This window comes from Lampetra planeri, chromosome 36 (genome assembly GCF_965212315.1).
Source record: "Lampetra planeri chromosome 36, kcLamPlan1.2.h2, whole genome shotgun sequence".
NCBI lineage: Eukaryota > Metazoa > Chordata > Hyperoartia > Petromyzontiformes > Petromyzontidae > Lampetra > Lampetra planeri.
The window spans coordinates 9,619,430-9,635,307 of NC_136142.1; the positions used below are offsets into that span (position 1 = coordinate 9,619,430).

General features: G+C 48.3%; 1 protein-coding gene across 2 annotated transcripts in view; it reads left to right on the forward strand.

Annotated features, from left to right (window-relative positions):
* Positions 1-5,669: 5,669 nt before the first annotated feature.
* LOC144730782 (guanine nucleotide-binding protein G(I)/G(S)/G(T) subunit beta-1-like) overlaps positions 5,670-15,878 on the forward strand; it is a 44,383-nt gene continuing 34,174 nt past the window's right edge. The window contains exon 1 of one of the 2 annotated variants that reach the window (XM_078611526.1): positions 5,670-5,867. The gene's annotated coding sequence lies outside the window, so the exon portion shown is untranslated. The remainder of the gene's footprint in view (positions 5,868-15,878) is intronic. The other variant, XM_078611529.1, reaches the window with a different exon arrangement.

The following is a 15,878-nucleotide window of genomic DNA, read 5'->3' on the forward strand; positions in this document are numbered from 1 at the left end:
ACAAACACGCTTTGATAATATATACATGGTCTTTGTAACTGATTGGCCTACACCAGAAACAGCCTTCGTTATGGTCTATTTGGTGTTTTTGGCAATACATCTGTTGTATTGCCAAAAAGGTTGAAACCTATTCTTACTTTTAATACTTTGATACTGGCAAAAAGGTCCCATGATCGATTTTCAGCCTCGGCGGGGATTGGATTGGGCGGCCACCGTGCGTCACAGGGTGCTCATCGGTTACACGTTTTGGGTTGTGCGAAATACATGTCTGATAACACCGAGTAGCGAACGGTCGGCTACATACGCTACCATAAGAAATCCAACATACCGTGCATAACATGAATATATAGAGGATCGCAGAGCTTGGGGAAATGTTCTTCGCACCGGCTGACCGTGTGGCTGCTACCGTCTGCAGTTCCACGCGCTCCTGAGTCGTCCTCTCTGTCTGGCGTGTTACAAGTTGACATTAGTATTATTACATCCTATTTACAAAGTCCAAGTGAGTTCTGCTTCAATTAGCATTGAGACGCTGCTCAGCCCTATACAGTCCGGAGCCAGTAGTGGAAACTCCACGTTCCGACGGCAGGGGCGCAAGTCTATCCACAAGATAAACCACAAATTGGTGTCCATCTTATCGACCCCGCGGGGTATGGTGATGGGCTGAGTCAACCTCCCAACCAGGATATTAATTCCCAACATTCCAACTGCGGGCAATGCCCTTCTCCGTGGAAAATAAATAAAATGAAGAAAGAGCATTATCCTGAGCGTATCCTATTATGTCTTCATTTTAAGTCCACCCACAGTGGTGTTATTGACGAATGTGTGGAGTTTTAATATGTAACATCTGTCGGTTCCACCAGCGTTGATTGAAGCTAGCCTGACTGCTGATGATATACTGAATATCGAGTGTTGCCTTGTACTGTACTGAATCTATGCTGCTGATATGATGCACTCCCAAGTAGGTTGCATGGCTGAGGGGATGTGTAAAGAATACTTGTATATAACATATCTTTTTTTTCAGAATATTTATTTATACTGGAGGAATCCGATGTGCTATAAAGCTCTTTTTCACAGATGTCCAGTAGGGGAGGGTAAGAACTTCACAACAACAAACAGGAAAAAAACCTGAGAGTGGTGCAAAGTACAAGAAAGGTAAACAAACCACCAAACCACATACAAATAAAACTAAACCATCCCCATCCCACCAAGCAAAGCCCACTGAGGTATTCACTTATTTTTATAAGTGACCACACGTCCACGGGGAGAACATGCAAACTCCAAATGTACAGGCGTCAGTGTCGGAATCGAGCCCCCGACCTCCTGTACACCAGGAGAGAAATATGACATCATACCACCGTTGCGCCCCTTAAATAAAAAATATATATAAGTTCAAATTGCATCATCAGTTCTCAAGCTTCGAAAAGGCAGTAAAACAACAGCAAAAACATTCCCAGACCACACCAAGACAACACTGCAGAGTCCCTCCATACAAATTGTACATGAAAATTGAACTCGCGATACATTAAGGATTACATTTACAAATCACATTTGCAAATGTGGCTGTATCCAGCACTAATCTTCTGCTGCAAAATAATTTTTGAAGGAAGATTTATGATGTTGAGGGAGGAAACAAGGTTGTTTCAAAACCTCGGTGCTGCAAAGGCAAAGCCTTTGTCACCAATTCCAATTCTTGGAATGGTTAAAAGGCAATTAGATGGAGTCTTAGGTTTCTTGTATTTGACAATGGAGTTCATGAATTAGCTAAGTATAGCGCAGATTTGCCAATAAGGATGTTATGGATGAATAGGGCCCAAAGTAGATGTCTTCTTGCATCAAATGATGTGAGATTGGATTTTAAGTAGAGGTCACGATGGTAGGTTCGGTACTGTACATCCAGTGCAAATCGAGGAGCAGAATACTAAAGCGGGTTTAGTCTATTGAGTGATTCATTAGTAGCTGATCTGTAAGAAGCATCACCGTAGCTAAACAGTGGTAGAATGATAGCTTAATTAATTTTCAGGCGTAGTCGAATGGAAAAAAAATGTGTTTGTATATAAAAATTCAAATTTGGATTTGATTTTTATCGAGATATGATCAATATGGGATTGGAATGTACGTTTTGAACCGATTAGCAAACCCAAGTATTTTAAGCACTCCGTTTGTTCAAGTATGTTGTTTCTGATATCAGTAATAGGTGAAGAGAATGAAACTGGATTTTTGTTTGAGGAAAACACCATGAACTTAATTTTTCTAAGATTTAGGAGTAATTTAGCCATGCAAATTGATGTTGAGTTAGACCAAAACCGTGTTGGAGATTCTCTTTGACTTATTTAGAATATTTACTAGATACTAGTGTAGTGTAATAGCGCCGGCTGGTGACCAGCCGCGGCAACTGTGGTGAACAAACAGTACACACGCCAGCGAGCATATACACGGCTGTGTTGGCAGGGCGGAGGAACTGGGGCAAGGGTCATGGAGGGCCCCATCTGGAAGCCCCTGGAACCTGCTAGTGGGTTCGAGTAGGGAGGCTGGTAGCATAAAAGGGGCCGAGAGCGGGAGCTTAAGGCTGCCGGTTTGGGATTGGATCGTCTCGTCGTTGCTATCGTCTCGTCGCCATCGTCGCTGCCATCTTCGCTCGATATTGCGCTGCTAGATAGTTGTTGGCTGTCTCAGTCAGCGCCGTCGGTTTTAGAGGCTAGCGTTGTGTATAGGCTAGCGACTGTGGAGTGTGTGCAGGCGAGATAGTGTGTGTGCAATAAAGAAGGTGCCTCTACAAACCCTCGTCTCCGAATTATTGACACTACACTAGCATGACAGTGTCATCAGCAAAGCTATTTAATTGTCTAAATATAATGAGAACAGAACAGAATGGGACACAGCACGGAATCTTACGGAACACCAATCTAGATTTGAAGTTTTCGTGACTGCAGGGATCCATACTCTTTGGTTCTTTCAGTAAAGTCACGTAGGTATAAAATACCGAAAGAACCAATTATGGAACACCCTTGGCTATTTTATGGATGAGATAGTATCACGATGTACCCATTAACAACGGTCTGAGAGGTAGCCCTTCAACCATTTTACTGCACTGTCTAAAATGATTGTGGGTAGAATATCATGGCCAACAGTGTCAAAGGCTTTTGACAAGTTGAGCAAAGCAGTAGTGGCCTTTATCCAGGTTACTGAAGATAACGTGTAATAACATCCACCATTGCTGTGGTAGTGCAGTGATTCTCTCAAAAACCAGACAGTGGTCTGTGAAGGAGATTGTTACTTTTGTTGTAGCAGTTTATTTGCGATTTAAGTATTTTTTTGAATATTTTAGCAACTGGTGAAAGAATAGAGATTGGTCTATTATTATTAGGGTCTTCTTTGAAGCCATTTTTATATACCGGGTGAATAAGAGCGGTTTTCCACTCGATCGGAAATGTACCTTTGATAAGTGAGAGGTTGAAAAAGTGTGAGGGGTTTATAAGTAAGATCTGCCACAGCCACACATGCAAATCCAGGTGACTCGTCTTCTCCCGGGGATGATGATGACGACGATGTCTTAATTGATGATAGTTTATGCGATAAATCGAGTTCAGATATGGGACTAAACGAGAAGTATGGAGGATGACTTTCACGAGCATTTTTCGGGTTGGTGTATGAAGAGAAAGAAGTGCATATTTGTCAACCCCTTATCAGTGCCTACCTTGTGGCAGACCAATTAAGACTTTATTGGTCACCCCGTGCCCTTATAAATCTCAACGCTCGTCCTACAAAGTCCTATCGCAAGGGAGAGACACAGAGAACATATATTTTCTTGCCCATATTGAAACGGGCTGTATGCCGTATGGACCTGACAATTACATCTATATGTATAAAATCGCAAATCTGTCTGTCTGTCTGTGTGTGTGTCTGTCTGTCTGTGTGTCGCCGGACCATACGCAGTTTCATTGGACGAAATGTGAGGGATTTGCGAGACACGATTGGTCCGTTTGGTTTTCCACGGCGGTTGCCCCTGGCAACGGGTAGCGACGCATTCGCTGCGGGGTGGACGCCATTTTTAATTCCCGTTAAAAATATACGCACGCATTAACACGCGACTCTGAGGTAAATTCATCAAAGTTTCACGTCCTCTTCACTCCCCCCCCCCCCCACCCCAATGTGTGCAATTACTATTATAGGGTCGGTAGATAATAAAATTATAGCGATTAGACAGTATTATTGTAGCGCGGGGGGGGGGGGGGAACGGCCCCAGTACCCAGCCTCAGCCGGGTGGGCAATTTAGGCGAGGCCGGAGGTTCTGCACGGTACTAGGCCTCGACACCCCACCACACTATAGGCCGTACATATTACTGCACAGCGGCCGAGGAGATCGTGGCTGGGGGGGGGGGCAGGGGTAGCAGCCCATCTGTGTATATATGTAAGGTTATTAACAAATATATTTTTCACCCGGGCAACGCCGGGTACTTCTGCTAGTGTCTCTATACAAGAATACGGGGTAAACCGTATGAGTTGACAGGTATGCACTACCCAGTGTATCAATGTCTCACTAGCAGTGTCTCTGTACCAGTGTTTCACTACCAGTGTCTCACTACCCACTAACTACCAGTGTCTATGTACCAGTGGTTCACTACCATACCCCTTATCGGTGTCAACCCCTTACCTTATTATAGACCAATTCAGACCTTATTGGTCACCCGTGCCTCTTATACATCTCAACGCTTATCCTACAAAGTCCCATCACAAGAGAGAAACACAAATAGACAAAATAAATGTTGTTTCCGTAATGAAACGGCTGTACCCCTGTATGGACCTGAAAACTCAATTTCGCTGTACAAGACTACGGGGTAAATCGTGTGGGTTGACACGGTATGGAGGTGGGGTGATGTGAACAATGGGGCATTCCGAGACTTTTCCTTTATACTCTCTGATGTGTTTATGTCAAAGGATTCTCTTTCACGAGGAGAGGGCAGACAATGCTACAACAGAGGCATTGCTCATCTGTCGTAAAACTTAAATCGACAGAATCTGTTGAGGTCAGGGGGCCCGAGGGGAGGGGACTGTGGGGGGAATCGAGGAGAGAGGCCTCGCGTTGGGCTCAAGAATATTTAAAAAAGATCATCGATTTCTTTCACGATTATAATCAGTTTGACTTCGTCATGTAACTCGATTATATTTATTAAAGCGATTAATCGATCCAGGCCTGCGTGATTCGCCCTGAAACCGCACCCGTCTCCGTGGCAACAACGGGGCCCCTCCCCACCCCACCCCACCCCCGTGTCGCTACGGGGTTGCTCCGCACGGGCTCGGCCCCACACAAACACAGGGCGGCGGCGGGGGGGGGGGCTCAGCTTTATAAACAGTAATCACCCTAGAGGCGTCACGACCCTCGGAACCGCAATGCAATCAAATGAGCCACGTCACGCACCCATTTGCCCTGGGGGCATTTCTCATATTCGAACTGCCCACCCGTTGGGCGGAGCCTCTGATTAATTGTCGCGTTGGATTCCGTACAGCGCTTAGGCGCGAAGAGCCCCTGCGATTGGCCACGGCGGACCGGGTCGGTCGCGTCCGACCAATGCAACGTCACTAACATCAGCGTCACGTGGCGCGCGCCGACCAATGAACGCGAGGGCCGGCGCGCAAGCGGTCTAGGAATTGCGAAAGGGGGGGGAGGGGAAGTAGTGGAAGGAGGGGCCCCCCGCGCGTTGCCTTTTTCCGCGGTTCACGTTCGCGCTGAGGGGAAGGCGGCGAGGAGGCGGAGGCGGCGGAGGAGACGACGACGACGAGAACGACGACGCCAGAGGAGGAGGAGGAAGAAGGACGGAGGGACGCGGAGACAGGGGAACGTGGCAGGCGCGCGGCCACGGCAGCGCGGGGTGAGTTGAGCGGGCGAGGTGTCTCCGACCCCGGCCCGCTCGCCCTTCATTACCCCCCCTCGCTACCCCCGTGGTGCCTCACGTCTCGCCGCTCCCTCACACACTCGCGTTATCTACTCTCCTCCATTACCTCGTTACCTACCTCCCACCCACCACCATCCTTCCTGATGTTACCGTTTCGTTACCTCGATACCCGTGCGGTTATCTCGACGGTGGTCTCCGTCACTGCGCCTTCGTTCGGCCTTGCGTTCGCGCTCGTTACCGTGTGCCGCTACTGCAGAGCCCGTCAACCCCCTTGTCGGTGCCCGACCTTACTTCAGACCTTTATTGGTCACTCCGTGCCCGGTATCAATCTCAACGTTCATCCGACAAAGTCCCATCGCAAGGGAGGAACACAAACAAATAGTTTAAACATTTTCTTGGCCCGTATTGAAGCGGCTGTACGCCGTTTGGGCCTGAACTCCATTTCCCTGTACACGAGAATGCCGTGTGGGTGGACGGCTATGTACGACCAAGTGTCTTACCTACCCAGTGTCTCTGTACCAGTGTCTCACCACCCAGTGTCTCACCACCCAGTGTCTCACCACCCAGTGTCTCACGAACAGTGTCTCACTACCCAGTGTCTCACTACCCAGTGTCTCGCTACCCAGTGTCTCACCACCAGTGTCTCACCACCAGTGTCTCACTACCCAGTGTCTCACTACCCAGTGTCTCACCACCCAGTGTCTCACCACCCAGTGTCTCTCTACCCAGTGTCTCTCTACCCAGTGTCTCACCACCCAGTGTCTCACCACCCAGTGTCTCACCACCCAGTGTCTCACCACCCAGTGTCTCACCACCCAGTGTCTCACCACCCAGTGTCTCTCTACCCAGTGTCTCACCACCAGTGTCTCACTACCCAGTGTCTCTCTACTCAGTGTCTCACTAGCAGTGTCTCTCTACCCAGTGTCTCTCTACCCAGTGTCTCTCTACCCAGTGTCTCTCTACCCAGTGTCTCTCTACCCAGTGTCTCTCTACCCAGTGTCTCACCACCCAGTGTCTCACCACCCAGTGTCTCACCACCCAGTGTCTCACCACCCAGTGTCTCACCACCCAGTGTCTCACCACCCAGTGTCTCTCTACCCAGTGTCTCTCTACCCAGTGTCTCTCTACCCAGTGTCTCACCACCCAGTGTCTCACCACCCAGTGTCTCACTACCCAGTGTCTCACTAGCAGTGTCTCACTAGCAGTGTCTCGCTACCCAGTGTCTCACTACCCCGTGTCTCACTACCCCGTGTCTCACTACCCCGTGTCTCACTACCAAGTGTCTCACTACCCAGTGTCTCACTACCCAGTGTCTCACCACCCAGTGTCTCACCACCTTGTGTCTCACCACCTTGTGTCTCGCTACCCCGTGTCTCGCTACCCCGTGTCTCGCTACCCCGTGTCTCGCCACCCCCGTGCCTCGCCACCCCGTGCCTCGCCACCCAGTGTCTCTCTACCCAGTGTCTCGCTACCCAGTGTCTCGCCACCCAGTGTCTCGCCACCTTGTGTCTCGCTACCCCGTGTCTCACTACCCCGTGTCTCGCTACCCCGTGTCTCGCCACCCCGTGCCTCGCCACCCCGTGCCTCGCCACCCAGTGCCTCTCTACCCCGTGTCTCTCTACCCCGTGTCTCGCCACCCCGTGTCTCGCCACCCCGTGTCTCGCCACCCCGTGTCTCGCCACCCCGTGTCTCGCCACCCCGTGTCTCGCCACCCCGTGTCTCGCCACCCCGTGTCTCGCCACCCCCGTGTCTCGCCACCCCCGTGTCTCGCCACCCCCGTGTCTCGCCACCCCGTGTCTCGCCACCCCCGTGTCTCGCCACCCCCGTGTCTCGCCACCCCGTGTCTCTCCACCCAGTGTCTCTCCACCCAGTGTCTCTCCACCCAGTGTCTCTCCACCCAGTGTCTCGCCACTCAGTGTCTCGCCACCCCGTGTCTCGCCACCCCGTGTCTCGCCACCCCGTGTCTCGCCACCCCGTGTCTCGCCACCCCGTGTCTCGCCACCCAGTGTCTCGCCACCCAGTGTCTCGCCACCCAGTGTCTCGCCACCCAGTGTCTCGCCACCCAGTGTCTCGCCACCCAGTGTCTCGCCACCCAGTGTCTCGCCACCCAGTGTCTCGCCACCCAGTGTCTCGCCACCCAGTGTCTCGCCACCCAGTGTCTCGCCACCCAGTGTCTCGCCACCCAGTGTCTCGCCACCCAGTGTCTCGCCACCCAGTGTCTCACTACTCAGTGTCTCACTACCCAGTGTCTCACCACGCAGTGTCTCTACCCAGTGTCTCACTACCATACCTGTCAACCCCTTCTCAGTGCCATACCTTATCACGGAACAATTCAGACCTTATTGGCCACCCTGTGCCCATTATACATCTCAGCGTTCATCCTACAAAGTCCCATCACAAGGGCGAAACACAAACATAGCCAAGCCCGAATGTTGTTGGCTGGATCTAAACGGATGTATGCCGTATGGACCTGAAGACTCATTTCCCTCTACAGAATACGTGATACGCCGCATGTGTGTTGGCAGATATGAAACGATACCCTTTTTGTTAAGCCAGGTTTTAGCTCCCGTCACGAGCACGCGTTACCCCCGCTCGTTACTATTTATTACCTCGTTACAATCAAGTTACCTCTAGCTATTTTAACCACCTTTAAACCCCCTCCAGCCACTCGTAGCCGCTGATTAGCAGCCATGCCCCCCACTTTATTTGTCTCTTCGATATCCCGCGTCACTTCCCCTTGGCATCCCTTTGCTCACTCCTTGTAACCCTGCTACGTTACCCTTAACTGCAATGGTAACCGCGGTGATAATGAAGCGGTTGAGGTGATTTAAAAGCAATCTCGGGCGTGGTCGCTAGTTTATAGAGCGATCGTTGTTACACACATTACAGAAGCTGCAGTGTGAATCCACGTAGTTTATTAACACGTAGTGGGCTTTCGGGACCAATGTTATCCACAATAGAGGTTTTTTGGGGTTGGATAGCTTAAATATAAATGTGTCGTTAAACCTGCCACCACCCGACACAGCCAATTAGTAAGGGTTGTCACGTAACAGTTCCTTACTAGTACAGCAATTCCGGTGTGTTGGATGGTAAATCCGCATATTAAATCTGGCTGTCGCCTGATGATGCTAGTTGTAATTACTGGCGAAACGTCGTACTCGAATTGTAAATGTTGTGGAATTACTCTCCAACACCGGTGTGCTGTACTAGTAACAAATTGGCTGTGTCGGGTGGTGGCGGTTTTAACGACACATTTATATTTACGCGATCTAACCCCCCAAAAAAACTTCTGTTATGAATCCATGTAATAATTAACGTTGATGTCAATCTGCGGAATCCACTGTGTGAACGGTTATAGAATCTATGTGCGAGTCTTACAGTACTCGTGTGGTCATCTGTAAACTATCTACAGGTGGTGTTTATAGTACCGTGGATTGAAATGCATAATCCTGAGGATATGAATCTGCAGACTTTACAGTGGTGACATCGCTATACACTACACTTGTTTTTTAAACGGTTGCTGAGCATAGGTCCAAAACGTCAAACGGCCAGAAACAAGCAGCACTATCATAGTTGTAATGGATAAAGCGTTTATGCATTTCTTCAGAAATTAACGAATAAAGTTCATAGGAACGCGCTAACCACGATATGGATAGAGTGGTGTGCAAAGGGTGCGACTGGCCGTGACAAGACGATTGACTCGGTGAGTGTTGGATCATCAATGGAGTTCTCATCTTATTTAAACAAAATCGACTTAACTTTCAAGCCAAACTGTTAGACATTGAAACATATCAGGTACAGCGAGGTTAGGAACTGAGTGTGCTCCACCCTAGATGGCAACAGTGTTCCAACTTTGGCCATAGGGGCCATCCATTTAATACGTACGCATGGAGGGGGTTAACCCAAATGCGTACGCTTGCGTGTGGGGGTCTACTGACAATGTACGTACGCATAGGAAACGGGGGGCGGAGGGTGGAAAGCTTCGATAATAATTTGTCTGCATTGGCCTTCAAATGAGTTAGATAATCCGGCGGTGGACTATCTGTTGCTTAAACACGTTCATATTATGAATCCTTGATCGTTTCTTGCGTGGATTAAATATCAGCCGGGTGTGGGGAGGGGTCAGGTCTTGACAGATTTTTGCGTACGTACTAAATGGATGGCCCCATACTGTATTTGTCGTTTGTATAGGAGTCGCAGCCAATAAGTAAGGGTTGTCACGTAAGCATAACGTGCCAATTCGTTACTAGTATAGCACACCGGTGTGTTGGAGAGCAAATCCACAACATTTACAACATTACTAATTGGCTGTGTTGGGTAGTGGCGGGTTTAACGACACAGTTATATTTACGAAATCTAACAAAACACCTTATGGATGATATTGGTCGCGAAAGCTTGCGTGTTAAACTAGGAATCACAATTGATTGGAGTTAAAGAAGGGTATGGTACGGAAAGGAAAACCATGCTTCTTGAACGCCTCCTTTAGTAGATTGGGAATATGGTCCAGCCATTCCTTGACAGGTCAGATGAGATTGTGTAAATATAATCTGCTGTGGTGTGAACAAATCAAACCTGCAGTAAAACCTCTCAAAGAGACTAATTGGGGAAAACCTTTCCGGTTATTTGGGGTGTACTGAAACTAATTGATCATTGCGGACGTAAAATGACATTTGCACGTGATTAACTTGACTAAATAATTGCAAGTAAATGTTGAACAACATTTTAAAAAGCACTGCACATGTGTTGTGTGATGTAATCCGAGTTCCCATCGCCATGAAGCAGAGGTTACAAAGCTGAGATTCACTGGCTGTATCATGCGAAAGAGATGTTATGATGCATTTAAAGAGTTTATTTTGTTGCATTTGTGAAACGTTTAAATGAATGTAGAGCATGTGGTGTCCAACAACATGTACACAGAATTACACACAACAGATAAGTATATAACTTTATAATTGCGAGTGCGCATAGCCTACCACTCGAAGGTTAATTTGCGCACTACCACTGTTCAGGTAGTTTTTTTTAATTGATGACCAGAGCGGCAAATGTAGGGGAAAAAACTGAATATTTGGCACCACTCTCCCTCAAGAGTTCTATCCAATCCTCGGCCATTTTTCCGTCCAATCGCAGACCTGCCTTGGGTGTCAGTTGATGAAATCTGAAGGATTGTCCACCCCTCTTTAGTTTGTGTATGTTAGGGGGTTATGGCCAAGCATTGGAAAGCATTTGGGAGGACATCCACCAAAGGAGATGGAGCGATGAGATCAGTTCACCTGCATGTGGATTGTTGTTTCGCAAGGTCGTGAGAGGTGCGGGTGACCTTGAGGTCATCATCTAGCAGTGGATTGGTCATGGCTGGTGATAATGATGGCGTGGGTTAACGTTTGGGTTATGGCTTCGGGGTTTGGGGGTATGGTTACGGACCGCAGTAAGTAACATTGTTTTTCTTACCACGTAGTTGTAGGGACAGTAGTCTTCACTTTTATCTAATTTTGGTAACCTTTCCGACTTGCTCCGACTTCCGGCTTTGCTTGAGTCGGACTTGAATGTTTTTCCTGTGATGCCGACTGAATTTACAAACTATGTAATGTTTACGAAGGTTAAGCATTGGCATGGAGAAGTGTGGTTGATACACGAGGGTTATCTCACCGCAAACAAAATAAGCATCAGCCTGTGGCCATTCTAGAGTGATGTTTGCCAATAGCATTGGGCCTCTGTGAACAAACTTACTGGTTTAGACTTTGGGTCCTCGGCCACAGTGTGGCCTGTGAAATAAATGCCACTGGGTTTCCTAGCATTTGTGGGGTAGCTAGAACCCTTTACGAACACGGGAGCAGGGGGGGGGCCTTTCAGCCAATACGGTGTGTGGTGTGGTTCTATAGGCTTTGTGACGAGCGCTCGGCTCCGCCGACTTTAATAATTCATGTGAATCGCCTCTTCCCACGTGTGGACGAGAGGTGATGGGCGGGGGCTTGGTAACGTCAAAATCGCTGTCAGCCGCATCGCGCTGGGCGTGGCTTGTAGGGGGTTGCCTGCCTTCGGGACGGTGGGTGTGGGGCGTGGCCACTGTTTTTAAAGGGCCTAAAATAATCAACCATCCAATGAATTACAGATATTGGTTGTTTAAGCGACTTAACTATTCATCCGAGCGTTCGTTGTGACTAAATCAAGGTGATAGCAGGACTAGGGGGCCTCCTGCCCACAGCATCATTTCACAGGGCCCATGGCCACATTAGGCCGACCACTTCACAAGGCCCCGCAACCGATATTTATCCTTGGCTGCAAGCATCTTCTCAGCTGTACGAACCGGGTACGAGAGGGGGGGGGAGCATTTTAAACCTGAAAGCAGTTTATTATTTTGGCACACTCGGTACCATACTCTGCCGTCTTTCAGGTGTTTGGGAGGACAGTGAATACATATGGATCTTGCTTACCTGTCGGTTAATGTGTGGCTCGCCAAACGAGTTTAAAAACCCCAAAAGTCATATTAAGCTCTCGGTTAAAGACAAGGTTTCCCAACCCTGGTCTACAGTCACGTGAACTTATGGATTTTGTCGTGGTGTGAAGCGATACAATCTGCATTGATGTCCAGTACATCACACATCACCGCCATGGCCAATTAAACCCCCCCCCTTTCCTGCACACCAGTGCACTGTGTGTTTTGGTGTTGCTCAGTGTAGACGTCCACAAATGGGACCTCCGTCACATACGGTCACGTGTTCTTAATCTCGTGTACATTCGTTTGACTTTAAATCACGTCGGCGCGTTTCACCGTGTTCGGAGAAACTTGCGCTTTATTTGCCCTGTCACCTGTGTGTACACGATGCTCCGACTGTCATATTTGATTGATGTTCCCATATCTGACCTTTTCACACATCTGCCTACACCTGGTCCCCAAGCGAGTTGGTTGCGTGATTGCATCGCATTTGTTTGTGCAAAGCCACACGAATATAACATATCATTCTAAGTCCCATCGGTCTATGGTATTTCCAGGCTTGTATTATTTAACCAACGACAATTAAGTAGACACTGGGCTGGTTTCGTGCTTTAGAAGCTCATCAGCAGTCGGGAATGGTAAAAAAATGCTGATGGGTTGGCAGATGTTATTTGAGTGTCCTTTATTGGCAAGAGCGCTTGGTATTGTTTTCTGTCTTGAAGGCATGTGGTGTACAGTGTGAACTATGAAATATTGTAGACTGGTGACGTGAATCCATAGGGTAGTAACTGTATCTGATGGTACAGTGAATATAGTATTTGTCTGTCTTGTCATTGTATAGCTAATGTATAAGTGGAATAATATGGGTATGTGTGTATGTAAAGTGGACTGCACAATAGTGAACGAGTATCCATAGGACAACCACTTGACTTCCCCAAACAGTTACCACCCTTGGAATGAGTATGGGACGAGTTAACCCGTAACAAGGATTTGAACTTGCAACCATACGATTGTGAGCCTCTCGCTCTACCCCTGGTTGACTAAAGTGACTGTGGATCGTATGTCGTACAGACTGTGTGATTATACACTATGGGTATATGTGTAGAGTTGTCTTCGATAATTTTGTGAATAGTTCATGTAAGTCGACTGCTGGATGAGGGCCTCTTCACACCCTATCGTTCATGGGGGTTTGACCATACTTCTCCCCGTTGGTCAGTGCGGGTTGAAGGGAGAACCAGGACCGGTGCAGACCTTGCTTGCCACTCGTGTTCGCCATGGCTGGGAATCAAACTGGGGTTCGTCGGTTTCACAGTGCAGTGTGCTAACTACTGCGCTACCGATCCACCTAATGTGTGCGATTGAATCAATACTATCTGGAGATAAGACTACCTGTATAGCGAATAGGCTGTGTGTGCAATCGCACCATGTGTGTAATCACACTGCATGCACAGCAGCCATTTATCAGTCCACTGCTGGATGAAGGCTTCCTCGCACTGTCGATCATGGGGGCTGTTTGACCATCCTTCGCTATACTGGTCAGTGTGGGTTGCTGAAGGCGAGGAGCCGAGAGACGTGAGACTGGATATTTTAATACCTAGTAAACTGAACTATCTTTTATTTTACCAGCTAACGCCCACTGAGCTATTTCGCTCTGTTTCAAAAGCGACCTGACCACAAATGGCTTATCATGTGGAAATGTATAGCAGCCAGATACTCTTAAGTGCATATTTCTAAATGTGGAGGGGAAAATCCACTGGACCACGGAGAGAACATCCAAACCCTAAATATACAGCTGTTAGGGTTGGGATCAAACCCACGACATCCTGTATACCAGGCGAGGGAGTTAACATCTCGCCACCGTCGTGCCTGCTTTAGTGACTACTATAGATGTATTAGTGATTCATGCGTATGTCATCGACAGCCATAATCCACTGCTGGATGAAGTCCTCCCTAGGCAGTCGCCATATCTATCTGTATAGGAACTCAAAAGGTAGGTAGTACAGTGACTGGGTGTGCGTGACTAATACTGGAGATCCAAGTGTCCTCTTCGTTTTGATGGTCGGGTTAGACCCTACATCTCTCACACAAGACAAAGATCCCCTGTATAGCCCTAACAGTCTGCCGGGGTAAGTGCTGTTAGCGAGCACCTATGAAGGCCGCCACAGCACACGAGGGGGTGGGTGGCCAACACCACGCCTGGCCGATTTTGTCTCCCCAGTGGCGATGTTTACACCACACCAGGTACTCGTTTGAGGCCGAGTCGACCTAGGAGAAGCCCAGTACACGCACAGATACAAGACACGTACAAGACAGACACATGAACAAGACGCACACAGACACATGAACAAGACACACAGACACATGAACAAGACACAGACAGACACATGAACAAGACACAGACAGACACATGAACAAGACACAGACAGACACATGAACAAGACACAGACAGACACATGAACAAGACACAGACAGACACATGAACAAGACACAGACAGACACATGAACAAGACACAGACAGACACATGAACAAGACACAGACAGACACATGAACAAGACACAGACAGACACATGAACAAGACACAGACAGACACATGAACAAGACACAGACAGACACATGAACAAGACACAGACAGACACATGAACAAGACACAGACAGACACATGAACAAGACACAGACAGACACATGAACAAGACACAGACAGACACATGAACAAGACACAGACAGACACATGAACAAGACAGACACATGAACAAGACAGACACATGAACAAGACAGACACATGAACAAGACACAGACAGAGACACATGAACAAGACACAGACAGAGACACATGAACAAGACACAGACAGAGATACATGAACAAGACACAGACAGACACATGAACAAGACACAGACAGAGACACATGAACAAGACACAGACAGACACATGAACAAGACAGACACATGAACAAGACAGACAGACACATGAACAAGACACAGACAGAGAAACATGAACAAGACACAGACAGAGACACATGAACAAGACACAGACAGAGAAACATGAACAAGACACAGACAGAGACACATGAACAAGACACAGACGGACACATGAACAAGACACAGACACATGAACAAGAGACAGACGGACACATGAACAAGAGACAGACGGACACATGAACAAGACACAGACAGACACATGAACAAGACACAGACAGACACATGAACAAGACACAGACACATGAACAAGAGACACAGACGGACACATGAACAAGACACGGACAGACACATGAACAAGACAGACACATGAACAAGACAGACACATGAACAAGAGAGACAGACAGACACATGAACAAGGCAGACGCATGAACAAGACACACACAGACAGACACATGAACAAGACACGGATACAAGACACACACACACGGTTCAACACACGGGGGGGTGGTGGTGGGGTGATGGAGCGCGGCCTCTACATTCCCCACAGCGGATAAGCGCCAAAGGGGGCCCATCGGGGCGCGCCTTTCCGCGCCCGTTGGCCGCGAGCCCGTCACGTGCTCGCCGGCGGGCCAATGGGC